Source organism: Fringilla coelebs (assembly GCF_963513975.1).
Source record: "Fringilla coelebs genome assembly, chromosome: 1".
Lineage (NCBI taxonomy): Eukaryota > Metazoa > Chordata > Aves > Passeriformes > Fringillidae > Fringilla > Fringilla coelebs.
Window position 1 is genome coordinate 117,258,283 of NC_140028.1, and position 17,065 is coordinate 117,275,347.

At 39.3% G+C, this 17,065-nt stretch overlaps 1 protein-coding gene across 1 annotated transcript in view; it reads left to right on the forward strand.

Annotated features, from left to right (window-relative positions):
* Positions 1-11,243: 11,243 nt before the first annotated feature.
* TBC1D5 (TBC1 domain family member 5) overlaps positions 11,244-17,065 on the forward strand; it is a 316,725-nt gene continuing 310,903 nt past the window's right edge. The window contains exon 1 of the mRNA XM_084207646.1: positions 11,244-11,292. The gene's annotated coding sequence lies outside the window, so the exon portion shown is untranslated. The remainder of the gene's footprint in view (positions 11,293-17,065) is intronic.

Here is a 17,065-nt window from a genome sequence, read left to right on the forward strand (position 1 = left end):
GAGGGGTGCATAGATTTGTTTGAAACAGTGTCTTGAAAAGGCAGTTCTTGAGACCAAAACCTCACTTTGAATTGAGTCTTCAAACTCAACCTTTGTTTTAAATAAATATTTATCAGATGGGATAGGCACCTCAGAGCTTTCACAAAGAATTTGTCCTTATTTATGACTAAAACCCTCTCTGCTGAATTTAGTAGTTGACCCTACAGTGACCTCAGTAAGTGAAGATTCACTTTTATTCATGTCTTCTTTGCCTGATACTACAGGCAATGATGGGTTGGTCCTACAAAGACTAAGTTCATTTGGTTATTTTCGTATTGTTCTGATTCAATCTGTTCAGTTAAAAAGAACAGACTTGGTGAATAAGTCTTTTGTTCACTTAGCATTTGCTGATCAGAAACAGTGACACTGTAGGAATACCCATGTTCAGGTGTGTTCCTTTTAACTCACTTACCTCTCACTTGTCACTATAGGACACGAAAGAACACAAGTGCACATGGCTGGTCTCAAGGTGAAGAAGAAAAAAGAAAGTTTATTTTCTCCTCCTCCATAAAAGAATGAAAAACAATGAGTTATTTAGAGAAAGTGTGTGAAAAGTTTGTGACAAAATGTCAACATCAGAAGGCTTAGAAAATCTTAAAAAATCAGGGCTACACTCACTCATGGTACTTTAAAAATTTTTGCTCCAGTTCGTATAAAGATTTATGATGACAACAGGACATTTGGTCTCTGCATGACACTTGATCTCATACACAACTCACTCTAATTGACCCATGTTCTTCTACTTAGGATGAAATTGATAGGCAAGGAGAATCAAGCACATTGAATTTAAAATCTTTGAGGTCTTTCTTTTTCTTTCTATTTACCTTGAAATAACATTGCGCCTGGGGCAGTCAAAAGCAATAGTGTTCAATATTAGGATAGGAACACACACTGGAGATGGCTTGTAACTAAAAGGTCTATATTTTCACTTGTCTAGCTAAAAAAAATTCCTTTGTGTGGTTTTTGAACTAACTGGCATTGACTGCTAATGTGTACAGATTGACACTTGTATTTTTTGTGAGAGAAACTGAGTGTCCTTTTTAAATTTGTTTGTGTGTTTGTTTGTTGTTTTATTTTGGTTTTTTTTCTGTTTTGTTTTTGGTTTGGTTTGGTTTGGTTTGGGTTTTTTTGTGTAGGCTTGGTAAAGATAGGGAAAGGGATTACAGGAGGTCATAGAAGACATTACCAGTTTTTTATCCAGGTCTCAGTACCTCCTGAAGAAAGCCTGCCCTTTGATGGGAGAACAGTTTGGGAGTTGGGTTTCCAACTCTTGCTGCAGGGATCATTGCATCTCATTGGACAGTTGGCACAACAGTAGATACCCTCAAGATTTATGATAATTTAGCACCATGGGGACTCTACTAACTGCTCATAAGACTGCAGTTGGAATTATTGGATTTCAGTAACAGTTACAGACTTGCCCTTTAATTTAATTTCTAGTGTGCTGTTTTATTTCTGCCTCATCCAGCATGGTGTCAGCAATGCAGGATCAGGCCCTTCAAATTTGCTTACTGACTGCTAATAAAACTCAATGCAGAAATCACAGGTTTGAAGTCAGTGTTTAACGAAGGGCACAAGATTATTTTTCTCAGTGAGAGACATTTTTAAAATGTTTAATGGCTTGACTTCTTGTGATCTCAAGAAAATTTTCATTTTAAATGGTTTCAGTGAACAAGAGCGTTCAGAAAGGATGGCAGAGCAAAAAAATAGACTTCTTTATGCTTTAATAAAAAAATCAAACATACTAGAATTTTTTTTTAAGAAAATCATGTGTGTATGTGCTTAGGGAATATGTTTCATTTGCCTGGGCATCTTTTTATAGTACAAATTTATGATCCATAAAATTCGGAAGGTTTTGAGATGATGGGAAAGTGACTGACAATGTTACATGAATGAAGAGATTAGCTACCTGAAGGCTGAGAAAAGAATGTGTTTCTTTCACAAGGACTGTGCACACCAACATTTTTTATGAAAGAATTCTGTCATACTGAAGTATGAAGAATCGACACCAACCTGGTATTTTGGGCAGAGAGAAGGACAAAGGAACGACATTAAGGATTAAAGGAATGACAAAGCACACGATTTGAAAGATAAGTTGTCCTTCATTTGCTTAGGTGATTCCTGATTTTAGAGGAAAAAATGGTAGTGGAAAGCCATTTTCCTTTCCCCAAGCCCCCATGAGACTAAATATAAAATTGGAGGACTGGTTTTAGGTTTGTTCTCATCAGTATTGATCAAAATCATAGCTTGAATAACTCTTGAGACAAAATATACCATTGCTAAATTTTCAGCATTCTCCTTGCTCAGAGATGGTTCTAGAGATCGTGTTCCCATGATTGAAATTGCAAAGAACCTCTAGAAAATTCATTCATTCATTTTCCTAAAAAATCCAGAAGCTGACTTTCCTTTTCTGTTCTTCACTGCAGATCCTTACAAGTCCTCAGACATTCACGCTTGTACATAGTGGAAAAAAAAGAAATAACAAAAAATTAATTGTGTTTAGAATTCTAGATCTTGAAGAGGTTTTTATATATCAGATTTGGGAAAGATACTAGCATTTTAATTCACTACTTCAAAATTGCTACCATTTAGAGCCAAGGAGTACAATCAGGTTTCTATTCTCCAGTCTGTTCCTTGTTTGTGTCCTGCCCCCCACATGTGTAGACAAGTGATGTTAGATTTTCTGTGTAGTTTCACTCCTGCAGAAACTACATAAGATCAACAGGAAATATAAAAAGCTGTTGAAAAAGCGTAGAAGTATAGAGAGGAATTACAGGAATTCAGTTGTCTTCAGTTGCCTTCACACTGGAAGGTGATTTTTTTAAACTGTCTTCTTTGGCTGACTTAAACACTACAAATGTTTACTCAGAGAGGAATAGGGCCAGTTGCCTCAGTTCACTCTCAGGGAAAAAAAGAATTACAGAGAGGACAGAAATAAGACAATCTTCCCCTGGCAGCATTGCATAAAGTGTTCTAGAGGAAACAGTTGCTTCATCCCTTCCCAATCTCTCACTGGTTATTACACTGAAATGCACCCCAGACAATCACTATCATAATGAGGTTAACGGATATGATAAATTCAGCAGAAGCGTTCTTTGTTTTTGATTGATTTTGTGGCTGTGAAGTCCTAAATTCATCCTTTCCACATTTTACTCTATGATTGAGAAATATTTTTTAGGGCTAATCTGAATATTCATTGACACATGTAAAGCTTTAGTGAAATCTTTGAATAAAAATTGTGGCAATAAAAAGTAATATTCTTTTGAAAACACCTCAGAGAGGGAGTTCCATCTTTTTCTAGGACACCCCTCTGGTGAAGAAGGATGCTGCTATATCAGATCACCAGAGAAGAAGAGAATGTGCTCAAGCACAGAGAATCCTGTGTACATTTTGCAGAGCTAGAGGGCAATTACTCTACTGTTGTTTGGCCCACACAAACACTGTAACAGGAAAACCCCAAAATTTAAACCACATTTTCAATGCTGTAAGACAGAAAAAAGAGTGCCATAAACAATTGGTACTATTCAGTGTATGGTATTTAACTCATTTCATATCGTCAGTGTCCCTTTTAAGAGCCATAAAAATCTTAACAGTTGTGCTGCTGTAGGGCTTACACTTAATTGTTGCAAAAAACAAGTGGGAGTCAGTGTAATGAAAGACGTGCTCCTGCCCTAAAACTCCTTCAGGCACTAAATTAGAGTTCTCCAAAATAGGGCAAGGATTAGAACTACCTTTTCTACTTACCAGGGGAGCAATCATTTTCAGCATGCATAAAAGTCAATGTGCATTTTTTCACCTGTCCATGGGGATAATATTTTATTAAATAAATTCTGGAAATAAAAAGATCAAAGTGAAAATGAACACTCTTTCACTTTTTTTTTTTTCCCCTGTAACTTTCCTTCTAACTTCTACCTGTACTGTACCTGCACACAAGCAACAGTTTCACAGCCCATTATTCTGATCAATGCAAGCTGAGGGAATCTTCTGCATCAAGAACTGAACAGCTGGGAACATGCTTAATTATGTTCTAGGCTTGTGAAACAACAGTATAAAATAATTATTGGCACAGCCATTAGTGTTTAGGAACAACAGTTTTAAGGTTTGGGGTTAATTTTAGAAAAAAAAATTCTAAAGTTGTATGTGGGAAGGGACTGAGGAAAAAAGCTAGCTGCAGAGAAAGAAAAAGATTACTGAAGTATTTGGTCAGCAGAACAAGAATAAAAAAGCTGACTGAGGTAAAGATACTCAAACTTACAATTTGCTACTCAGGTTTTGACTCTCACCCACCCATCCAGCCTTCAGTGTAGCTTCCTTTCTCCCCCATGCTCCTGCTTTGCTTCTTTCTCCAATTCACTGGGTTCAGCCCCTGTCCTTTACCAAGTGTCAGCACTAGAGAGGAGACCTGTCCCATTGCAGAAGAAGGCTGTGATCAGAGAGGGCTGTGCAGCTCTGCAGGGAGTGGGGGCAGCAGGAGATGTCCACCAGAACCACATGGTCCCTGTCACAGTCAAACTGCTTTGCAGTACTTTCAAATAAATGGGCAAAAGAGACAATTCATAAAAATTGCACTTTGAGGGAGCATCGCTGGTTACCAAGCACTGAGCACATATTATTATAAGGGGCAAAGGTTCTTTTAATCATAGGCAATTTTTTTATTTTATGGAAGTATGGCTGCGACAGCCTCATGCATGTGTATCTTAACCAGGGCTGGAAAGCAGTCAGGTTTTAGGCACTTTCATCAGGGTAAAGTAAAATAGATTGAACACATAGCAAGTTTCAAGTTTTAAATATCAAAATTGAATTGCACAACTTGAATACAAAAAGACTAACCTTTTTCAGCAATATTTTTATTTAAAGAATTGTCACTTTCAGCAGAGGAACAGATTTTGCTTAAATTAAAAAAAAAAAAAAACAAACAAAAATTTTCCCAAACTTATCATTTCTAAGTAAAGATAGAACCATCTGCCCACTTACACCAGCTGGGTGTCTGGCCATGAATGTCTGATATTTCATGCCAAATTGAGTAGTTATCAATGGTTTATTATTTATTTATTTATTTGCCTACTTAAAAAAAAATTCTGTCCATACTCAGTTAATTTGCATAGCTGCAATTCCATGTTTTCTCCCTCATTTAATTTTTGATGCACCTGAAGAATATGGTTGCTGTGCTGACCCCCAACTCTAAGTCTAATGAAGTCTCACCACTTTCAGCAGACCTCTAAACAAATGCTACCCTGGAAATCAAACTGCAGCTTTCAAAAGAACACAAATGTTCATTTATCAAAAAAATAATATCAACTGCTATTTGAGTGCTTTATTTATATATCATATGTAAGTGGCTAATCAGAAGTAATAGCTGATTATTAAATACAAATGGTTCCTTATTTACATAAATAAGGCTTGTCTTACTTCTTTTGCCAGCTTTGGGTTCCCTGCTAGCCATCACAGACTGTATTGGCAGCCACAGTACCTTCACTGGTCTTGCCAATTTAAGTGGAAATAAATCTGATCTTTATTTTTAAATTGCAATTTAATATTGCTGAAATACATAAGACTGATTTGAAAATTTGGTTTTTTATTCTGATTTTTTTTCTCAGACCAGCCTTTCCTACACAGCTTGGAGTTTCATGGCTTAGTTCCATTGCCATGTTTACAGACTGATACTTGATCTCATTGCTGCTGTTCCTCAGCACACTGGTGGTACAGAGTCAACGGAATTGTAAAAATTGAAGATTTCATCCCTTGCCAATGCAGAATTTTTATTTATAAAGATTGGGGTCTACTTTAATTTTGACTCATTTGGGGACTTTATTCAATACACCAAGGGTTTGCCTAAACAGGGACACTCAGGAAAGTTAATCCAAAGTAATTAAAACAGTGAATTTAAAGTGGATTAGTTAAACCACATTAAACCCCAGTGTGGACTGGGGTTTAATGTGGTTTAACTAATCCACTTTAAATTCATACCTTTAGTTAATTTGGATTAATTTTCCTGAGTGTCTCTGTTTAGACAAGCCCTAAAGCCCCAATCCTGTAAACAATTTATGCACACAAGTATTTGTATGTGATGCACTTAATTAGCCTCGATTCAGGAAAGCACTTAAGCTTTGCTGAAATCAATGGAACTTAAGTGTCAATGGATGATTTTGCCTGAATTGGGACCAAAGGTACCACACGCAAAAATGTTGCCCTGGTCATTCATATTCACAGGAATCATGGTTTATTTTTGGATGTTCTTAGAAAGAATTTTTTCTGATATCCAGTTTATTTTCTTTTTGCCCTTCTCCATTAAATCTGTGTATAGCCTTGCTCTGCTCTCTCCAGTTCCTCCATCTCTCGGTGTGCTGGCCCAACAGCTACATGGTACACCATGTTATGCTGATGTGATTCTGTGCTGGTGCACTTTGTGCTACAAAATAAGGTTGATTTCTTGACATGTTTCAGAGGAAGTCTCACCCGGGTCAAATTTTAATTGAGCTAGTCTGGAGTACATGATTCCTTTTCTTCTTTCCAACAGTTGTTCATCAGTCTTTTTTGCTCTTGCTCACTCAGTTTTCCTTGATTCCTCTAAATTTTTTCAGAACACATTAATGCCTCTTTGCTGAACTTACATGACGCATTTCATCATGTTTGACATAACTGTCAGCATGTCAAGCCATGCATTTTACTGAGAAAGCAGGAGATGTTTGGTTTTTTACTGGAAGAAGACACAGTATGTTGTAGTAGGTACTTGGGATGTGTAATTAATAATAGGAGAATTATACTAAATCACATCACTTGACATACAGGTTCACAAAGAGTTTAAATAAGTTCCACTAAACCCAAGGGTCTTAAAATTACTTAAGACCTATTTGAGTTATGGAGCAAATGTCTATGGCCAAATTTTACTATAATAAACAGAATAATGCAGTTACTTTTTCACACAAGAAGACTCAGGTGGAGAATGAAAAAGAACAAAACTTGTAATTAATTATGTTCCTTATGCTTGGTAAACGTATTTTAAATAATGTACAAAAGCAGAATTTAAGAGTGATTAAGTGCATAGTTACAAGGGAAAAATCAAGCTGACGGTGGTGTCAAGCAGATCCTACTGGAAGAAAATACATCAAGTTTAAAACCAATATAACTTTATTCCTATTGGCTGTGTACAGAATAATTTCATTGTAGCACCTAGAAATGACAGAAGTACTCCACAAATATTTCCCAGTTTCTCTATGGGAATTCAGTTGATAGAGGAGTGCAGTTTTATTTGACTTGTGGGAAAACTTCTTTGAGATTTTCTTAAGATTCCTGAGATTTCAAAATTTCCTGGATTACAGATCAAATACGAAATCTAAACAAGATGCTGTAACAATTTGAAATACAACTAATATGTGTATATGAATACACAGAATACAACTAATATTGCGCGCATATATTTGTATATGCACACAATCATTCACACATATACTTCAATAAAAATGCTTTGTACATAATTCACATAAATATATGTGGAAAGCCACTGGGCTGCTTCTAGCCAGATAGCGTGGTCAGTGCAGGATCAAGGTGCCTCAGGCGAGCAGTCTCGGGCTGGGCAGCTCAGCTTTCCACAGGCTGGGTGTCCGAGTGCCTTATAGCCTTGGCCACCTTAGCAAGCTCAGTGATTATCAGCTCTTAGTGATTGTCAGCTCTTTTATAGTTTCAGCTCTTAGCTTGCTAAGGTGCTCGGCCGGCAGTGGCTTCCATGAAAGCAGACGGAGAGAGAGATGAGAAGGCAGCCCCGGTGGTTCCACGGTGGTTTTATTTGAGGGGTCCGTGAAGGGTTCCGATGACAGCTCTCCTACCAGAATGGGCTAAGGTAGCCCCTTATAGAGGGTTAGGGGGGCTCAGGCTCAATTGTAAGGGTTAGGGAGAATGGCCTATGGGGTCAGGGAGAGATAAGCTAGGCCTGCAGGACTTGGAGTGAAGACTTCAGGCTTAGCTACTATGACTTAGCATTTCCTTATCTCTAAGCCTGCACACGCCATGGGGCTGTAGCCATCTCAGTGTCTGCTACAAATATGTATTAAAAATCTGTGGGAATTTTTATATTGTTTGCATGAGTTAACTACGAGAAAAAGTCAAGAAATTTTGCTTTATATTTTATTCAATTGACAAATCTATATTATACTCTTTCAAACGATATGAAATCATCCTAACTAGTTCATATGCATGTAATGGCTTTATTCTACAGCTGATAATGAAGCTGGGCTACCCTCTTTCCTCCAAAGGACAGGAAACTAAAATGCTAGCAAGCAACATATGCATTTTTTGCTACGTACACTGTTTACACATGAGATGTATGTATTAAACATAGCCTGATTACAGACCAGACTACTTAAGAACCCCACTGAAAGCATAACTAAATATAAACAAAGATTCTTCATAATTGCAACATACAGCCAAGTAAAATTTTTAAAATATTTATAACCTCAAGAATATTTCAGTCAACACCTAACACAAGAAACATTTTCTTCACCTATACGAAGTTTACACACCTCTAGTTGTGACTCCGCAATAGGATGTATTGTGAACAAAAACTAAGTAGATTGACCTTAACCCTCCATAATCCTGAAAATACAGAAATTACTAATATTTGGAATTTATTTTTCTCTTTACTGGTGCATAAGTAGAAGGGATTAATTTCTTCACAATGTTTTAATTTAGGGGTGGAACCTCCATTCTTGCTTAAAATGGCATTCTAAATGTTATGATTAGCCTAACAATTGATTGCCAATGAAACAAGAATAACTACTTTTGGCAGATTCCGCTGTTGTTTTTCCTGCTGGCTTTTGTTCCAGCTTTTATTTTCCATGGGAAAATTTTCATATTGAGAATACTGAGAGGGCCCAAATCTTTTAAGACATCCCCTAAGTGCACACACAATTAGATATCCTATGCTCATATAATTATTCCAGCAGTTATTTGGATAACTCACAATTGCCTGACTTGAGGATTCAGTGGGAATATGTGCCAAAGGCAGGTGCACACTTCCATTTTTCAAACAGCAGCACAAATCTGCAGGCTTATAAAGAAAAGGTCTTGATACTTTCAATACGAATTCTACCTAATGAGCCCCGTCTAAACACCCCTATCTTCAACACATAATGTGCCATATAATTCTTCACATTGCCATTTCATCTCCCTTTTGCACATGTTCTTACCTTAAATGCACTGTACTGCAAAACAGAAAATCGGAACTTCCATGTCTTTACAGTGGACAGGTCACTGTGATATATACAGGCTGACTGTAGATGGCTGTATTATTTCTAAACCAAGTGCTATGCCCTGCGTCAAACAAAATTGTATTTTTATCACTGAGCCGCTCAAGTCATTCAAAACATGGTATTACTAGAAAAAAATTACATGCTTGACTGCTTGGCTTTTTTAATATCAAGATCTGCTCTAACACAAAATAAATGCAAGGAGAGACAAATAGAAAATCTTTATTGCAAACAGAAAATGAAAGTATGTGTTTGAAATTAATGAATATACGGACATGCAAGGAAATTCTCATGTCTTCATTTGTTTTTTGTCCTGAGCTATTTAATTTTAAATCTACTGACAATTTAACTTTAAATGGCTCTTTCTACTTTAAACAATCTGATGTAGCAAAAAATGTAAATGTATGGCTGTAAAACACTATCATCAGCAGGCCGGAACCTACTTTGGTCTCTCTTTTCTTAATCAAACATCTGGGAATCAAAAACATCTGTAGACTGACATGGAGTTAAGATTTCCTCTCTAAGTGTCTTTGGCAAAACCATATAGATAGGCTGATTATCTTGCCCTGAAATCACCCAAAAAGCAAAAAAGTTCCTTCCTGGGAATCAAGGGAATTGTAAGAAGTATCTTCAGAGATTAAATACCATAGATTCATTATGCAACTGCTATTAAACTTAAAAAGTTTTATGCCCATTTCATTTCTAGGTGTATCTTGATCATCTTTCTTCCTATGTTACCTTGAAGTATGTTCTAACAGTGAAGCATGCCAGTTTTAGGCTTATTTTTCCAAGACTCAAGTTCAAATAATATTTCTGCTTCAGCTACATCTATAATGTAGTATGTCTCCAGTGTCCCCTTTTTTAACTGGTGATTCCAAAGAAAAGCCTGGATACTTAGTGCATCCTCACACATAATGAGAAACTGCAAAATGGTCACAAGGAGCAACCTAAGTTATAAGGTGCTTCATGACACCTTCATACGCTTGCATAAATGCACCCCTTGCAGGCTGTTTTTGCAAGAAAAATGAACTCTTCGATACTTGGGGCTCCTCATGATTTTTAATGAAGGGTTGATGCCAAGCAAGCGGCACTTTACGATTTTCCAAGCCTTAAGTAAGAGATCTTTGTGACTGATCTCCATCGCGTGCCAGCGATCCAAGCGTGCCTTGGGAACCGACGCGACTGTCCCGGCGAGCTGCGGCCGGCTCGGAGGGCCGTGCTCGGTGACCCCGCTGCTGGGGGGACAAGCGCCCCGGCGGCCAGCACCCACCTCCGGCCGCCCCGAGCTCCAGCCGAGCACCTGACTCCTTCCACCAGGACGTTTCCCAAGCGGTCTCAACCCCGTCTGAAGCCGCTCCCAAGGAGCGATGTTACGGACCCACTTTCAATTAACCTTCATTTTAAGTCCCTCGCGCCCACCCCTCACCACGCACTGCGTGACTGGTAACTGCACTCTACGCACGCTTTATGTAAACACAAGCAGATCGGCCTTCCTCAAGAGGCCGAAAGGCCCCGAAGAGCCGCAAACCCTCCCGTTTCCGACCAACCCCGCCGCCCTTCTGCCGCTGCCCAGCGCGGTGGCGAGAAGCGAGCGCCGGCCGAGCCGCGAGGGCAGCCCCATGCTCGCCCTTCCCCTTCCCGCAGCGCCCCGCAGCCCCGGCGGGCACAGGCAGCTGGGAGCCGGCTCCGGGAGCTCGGAGCAGGAGCAAGGAGCAGGCGCCGGGCAGCCGCGGGCTCGGGCGCCTGCGCGGCGGGAGCGGGGCGGTGCCACCGCGAGTCCCCGCGGGCGGGCAGGGAGCCCTTCCCCTTCCCTTCCCCGGGTCTCCCCCACCGCCTCCCCCTGCCCCGCGTCCCTCGCAGGGCGTCGGGCCGGCACGGGGGTCTGTGCGCCGCGCCGAGCCGCAGGGAGGGAGGGCGGGAGGGGAGGAAAGAGGGAGGCAGGGAGGGAGAGAGAGAGAGAGAGAGAGGCTGAGCCAGATCTTCATGCCACTGCAGGCAGCAGCAGCAGCAGGTAAAACCAGCCCCAGAGCATCTGCTCCCTTTCACCCGCTTGCCCCCCTCCCCGCCGGCCGCCCCGCAGCCGCAGTGCGCCGCCCCGAGCCCCGGACCCCGCCGAGCCCCTTTCCCGGCCGTCAGTGGCGGCAGCGGGGCCGGGGGGGCGCCGAGGCCTGCGCGCCCCGCGCCGCCGCCGCTCCTCGGCCTCTCCCGCCCTCCTCCCGCGGGGTCCCGCCGGGAGCGGCGGCGGCCCGGGGCGTGCCGAGGGCAGGTGATCCCCGGCAGGGAGCTGTGCAACCTCGCTGCCGGGAGGTGAGAGCAGAGAGGGAGGAGGAGGCAGATTTGTCACAAGGTTTCCCCTTCTGGTTTGGTTTGTTGGCTTTTTTTTTTTTTAATTGTTGCTGGTGATTCCGATGGCTGAAGAGGGAAGTTGAAAGTCTTCATGGTTATTTTAATTTTTTTTTTCCCTGCAGGCCTTCAAATACGAATTTTTAGAAGCAGCTTGCGTTCCCTTCAGTTTTCCTGCCCCAGAGCCTGCCTCCCTGCTCTCACCTACCTGACTCAGTCTGTGCTACCTGTCCATTGCCATCAGTGGTAGTTGTTTAACCATCACACGTGTTTTTCTTTGAGATACAGCAGTTCAAGTGGTGTATAAGTTTGCATTTCTGTGTATTGGCTGCAATTAACACATTTTAGCTGTTTGAGAGTTTCATACAGTGAGATTGATGTACTGTACCCATCAGTAGTTCAGTTTAGCTACATGCCCTGTGGTATTACACATCCTGGAGGCTTTATGGTTTGCTTTTAAGAAACATTAGTTCCATCATGCTGGTATAGAATCGCTTTGGTGGCATACTTATGAAAGAGGTATACATGTGAAAGAATCATGTACAAAATGTACTGGGATGGCACTTGGGAAAAAAGAATACACTTCTAGGTCTGCAACTCAGCTCCATGGCATTCATTTCCCACTTGACTCTCAGTAATCCTGGTTACCTTCCCTTACAAAGCTCTGAAACTTGGTTAAAAAGTACCACATAAGTCTCTTCACAGACTAAAGAAACTTCACTGAAGTTGTTATATGTCAGTTTTGTTACTTGTCACACATTTGTTCAGCTATTTACTGATAATACTTTGTGGAAACTAAAGATTCCAAAATACATTCCAATTATATGTGGGCTGATTGTTGTTATTGAAAATATTTTTAAGAATTTGAGGCTCATGAAATATTCAGTTGAATTAGTCCTAGATCCTATCTCTCTCTAAATCATCATCCGCTGTTACAGTTGCAACTCAGAGATTGAAATACTGTAAGATCTAAAACCGGGCAATAAGAAAATTACATTGTTTGTGGGTGATAATGTATTCTATTTCTGAAACCAGTCCTGGTTTTTTGTTTTGTTAGTGTAGTAGCTGTAATGGTGAGTTAACACAATTGTGATTACCAGTTGTCAGAGTTTTTTTTTTTTCTTTACTTACACACGTGGCCCACGTTTGACCTAAATGCTTGTACCCGTCTCATATGGATGTATATAAATAGTAGCGATTGCTGAAGTTGTTAAAATTAATACCGCGTTGAAATCAAAGTTCAGACTGTCAGATAAACAAACAGAGCCTATTCCAAATAAACTGGTGAATTTCAAAACTTTTTTTGTACATTTTCTTACTTGAAATTGACAACTTTGCTGTTGAGCCAGCAACTGGAGCTGTATGGGCTGCGAACCTACATCGTAAATTTCAGTGCCTAGCAAAGTATGAGAACATGAGCAATTGCTGGATGTGTTAAGTGCATACTGGAAAGATGGTGCATTTTTCCCCCCTCAGATTTTATGATGGCTTCATAATTTAGATACTACAGATTTGGTAAATTCCTGTGAAAATTGAGCATTAGAAAAGATACTAATGGCATCCTTTTGTCAGTGAGATGAAAACAAGAGGCTGTTTTTCAGCTTTTTCGATGGAAAGGCGGCTAAGTAAGGCTTCTACGGGTATCTTTGGTCAATGATTAATTAAACTGATGAGATTCTTGCATGTTTTACTTCAATTTGCCTTCTCGTAAATTTGAGAAAAGCCAGAAACTTGATGTTTACAAACAGTTTTTCTTTTTAAGCTGCAATATTAGCAAAGCTTACTTGCTGCACAAAATTGTTTCAGAGGTTTTCTGAAAGTACTTTGCTGCCTGTGAGAAGGGCAGTTACCTTTGAGAAATATAAGTGAAAACATTCCTCTCACATTTTTCCTTCTTTACATAACCCTGTTGGCTTTACTTGAACATTGTGCCTTTCTGTTTTGTTTGCACTTGAATTTTTTAGACTTTGTTACCTCGTACTGATGTGCAAGAAAAATGGGATTTGGTGGAAACGTGTTATACATTCTCTGCCTCCCTATGATTTATGGTAATGTAGAGATCATCTTTGCTGTCTCCAGGTTGTTGTTGCTGTTACAACTTCATTTTTCACTGGGGAAGGGCTGTGCAAAGAACTGGTTTATACTTTGCCCTGAAAGGAATTCTGTTGATGAAGTCTTAGAAAGTTTACTTCATGCTCCATCCTTAGGAGTTTTATCTTAAACTGTTAGGTATGCTGCTGTAATTGACAACAGCTGTTGCTGAGAATTGTGGAGGATAGACAGTTTCTAAGATAATCAGTTCCTAGTCCGTTGGAGGCTTTCTTGATTAGCACGTGTAAGAGCATTTTGGATCTGGAGCCAGTGATGTCTGCTGAGTGCAAATGTGGTATGTTATCGAAAGTGTTTGGCTTAGGCTCTACACTGCCCTGAAGCAAATAAGCTGTAGGTTTTGTGCGCTTTTTCTTCTGGCCCAGGAAAGGGCCCAAAGCAGTTAAGTCTGTAGTCTATAAAAACACACATCGTTGGGTGATCTGTGCTTTCAGAGGAGGAGGAGGAGGAGGACTGTTAAACATGATAGAAGGAGTTGCTTGACTGTGTTTGGTTGTTATGTTGGTGAGACTTGAACTCTGGTTTTGACCTCCAAAAGGTATAGCTGGTACCATTTCCAGCTTTTAGGAAGGTTGTTACTGTGGTGTTTGTTTTATTTAAGAATGTTTTTATCACTTAACCAAGTGACATTATTTTTCTGATGTTGCAACTTCTGTGATCAACTACTTTCACAAAAAGGACTTGAAAATAATGTAGTTTGAGGTCCCCCATTATAATCTAGTATTCCTTCTCTTTCTAATGACATCGAGTAGAAGAAAATGTGGTTTCTCTGAATCTTAACTGAATCCATGTGTGACAGTCCTGGAGGAGAAACAGCTGACCATATTTGTAACTGTGACAGCAAGAGCTGAGCTGGAGCAGTTAGTCAAACTACATCTGGACTTTGGAGATGAACATTGAACATTTAGCATTTATCTTGCGTAAAAGTTGATGAGTTACCAAACAGAATAGAAATGGGTATTCTGCCTCTGTTAATGGTTAGATGTAGATTTCCCAAAAGCACTGACTCGTAACATGACCTAAAATCTCTTTGGTATTAGTTTGAGAATACTGGGAAGAATCAGGTGTTACTGATACTGAATTGGATGCAACAGAAATGAGACAGTACCATGGTGTTCTATTTAAAAACCCCCAACATTATCCTTCTGTACTATTTAATTTGGAGGGGTTTTATTCTGTTAATGGGCTGGCAAATTGCTATTTTAAGTTTATTAAAAACTGTTACTACCATGCTACTAATTAATCTAGTTGCGTATGTGAAAAGTTCATGTGCTTTCTGGAGTTGACTTGCATTAAGTACTGCATCTATCTTAATACTTGAGCATTTCACCTTAAATGTATTACAGCATCAGTTGTTGTCTCAATGGGTTTGATTTCTGAACTTCTGGTGGGCTAAGGTTTTTTTTTGTTTTGCCTTTTTTTAAAAAGTGTATCAAGATACTGAGAATCTACCATTTACTTTTCTGGATGACTTGTTTCAATGATTCATCTTTGCCACTATTTAAAAATAAGGCATGCAATTATTGTTTGAATACATTTGAATGCATCTGTCTTTCCTTAGTTCTTGTTATCTCATCTGAATTCTCTATCATATCAGACTGCCTTAAACTTGATTCGTCCCTTTGACACTGTGTTTTTACTCCTCTGCATGGTGGCAGTCCCTAGCATTTAAAGACACATACAGTTTAAAATACATAGTTTTAAAAGAGCATCAGCAGATCAAAGATTCGCTGGGCTGACTACTCTAGGACTCTTGAGATAAGTTTAACAAGTATGCTGATTTAAAATGTTTTTCTCACAGTGTTTTTTAACATCTGATCTGGAACATCTGCTTAACAAATGAGTTGGAAGGAAAATCAATATAATGTGATACAATTATACCATTTTGAATCATTCCAACTATAGAATGAAAGTATTTATTGACTATTTTTGATCTGTCCTAACAGTTTTTAACACTTGTGCCACCTCTGTCTAGTTATGGGTCTCTGTTATTGTTGTGGTGGTGTTTGTTACCAACACCCTTTGTGGTATCATGGGTGGATTTTTTGTGTCTCTCACTTTGTCCACTCTGCAACAGTAGTTTGTAGTGATGGTGATCCAGCCTCCCCTGTTCTAAGTTGTCAATCCTGATTATTTTTCTCATTTGCATTTTAATTTTTTTTAAATTTACTTGTTGAGGTCTTGAGAAACTAGGCTGAGCTGTAGCCAAAACTGTACAAGATTTGTCCTTTTGTTAGCTGTAGAATTGCCTGACCAAGGATAAAAGCCATTAGAGATGTTTCTGTTTTCATGTTTTTCTAAGATTTTTCTTCCCAATTAACTTTGTTCATAACACTTTTTTGCTTCTGAAAGTTTGAAAACTCAGGAATATGAGCCTTGTTGTGTGTTATATGTTTATATAAAACTCAGTAATCTCTATTTGGCTATGTAGTTTGATCATGATCAGTAATTATTAGGCTATGTCCCGTGTCTACTCCAGTGACTTACTCATTGTAGCTATTATAATGGAGTATATGATGATTCCTTTGGTTATGGTGAGTGCTGTTAGAAAACTGTTGCTAATAGTTTTTTAAAAACTCATGTCTTTATTGTTGACAGCTTTAAGATCCTGAGATACTAGGTTTCAGTACTAAAGACTTCAGTTTGACCTTTTTCTTTCAGCACATTAAAAATAGGGCTTACTAAAAGAAGAAATCCTACTGTTCTCTAGTTTGAGATGATGGTCTGTACCAGTCCTCTATTATCACCACCTTCTGAGTGAGCTGGTGTATTTAACCCTTAGGCTCACATGCAGTCAGGATCCTTTGGTTCTGAATTATGAGGTAATGAATGTTTCAATGATGTTTCTTGAAACCTGGATTGTGCCTGCTTCATAATTAATGTTGTTTTCTTGTAGTCTCTGGGTTTTACACAAGTGGGCCTTTGGCCTTTTCTTTTTGGGAAGAAGTATAGTTGTGTGATGCTTATGGAGAATAGACTTGAATTTAGGGAATGGATAGAAATTTTTGAAAGTTTTAAAGAATATTTCTGTAGCTGTAGAAGTAAATTTTTGGCATTTAGACTTCACTATAATGTTAGTGTAAGAATTGTACTTGCTGTCAGTGAATGAATTTTCATCCAGGCCATTGTTTTGTGAAGTTACTTCATTTAAACGTTACAGAAGTTACTTCCCAGTTGTGGAATAACTGCCATACCATGGAGCTCCTCAAATTCTTGTCAGTTTATAAGGGCTTACAATGCTGACCCTGAGTTTTGTTAGACATAATAATTTTCTTGATAATTAATTTTATATAGGTGGATGTTTTCAATGTCCATGGTAATATCTAGTTATT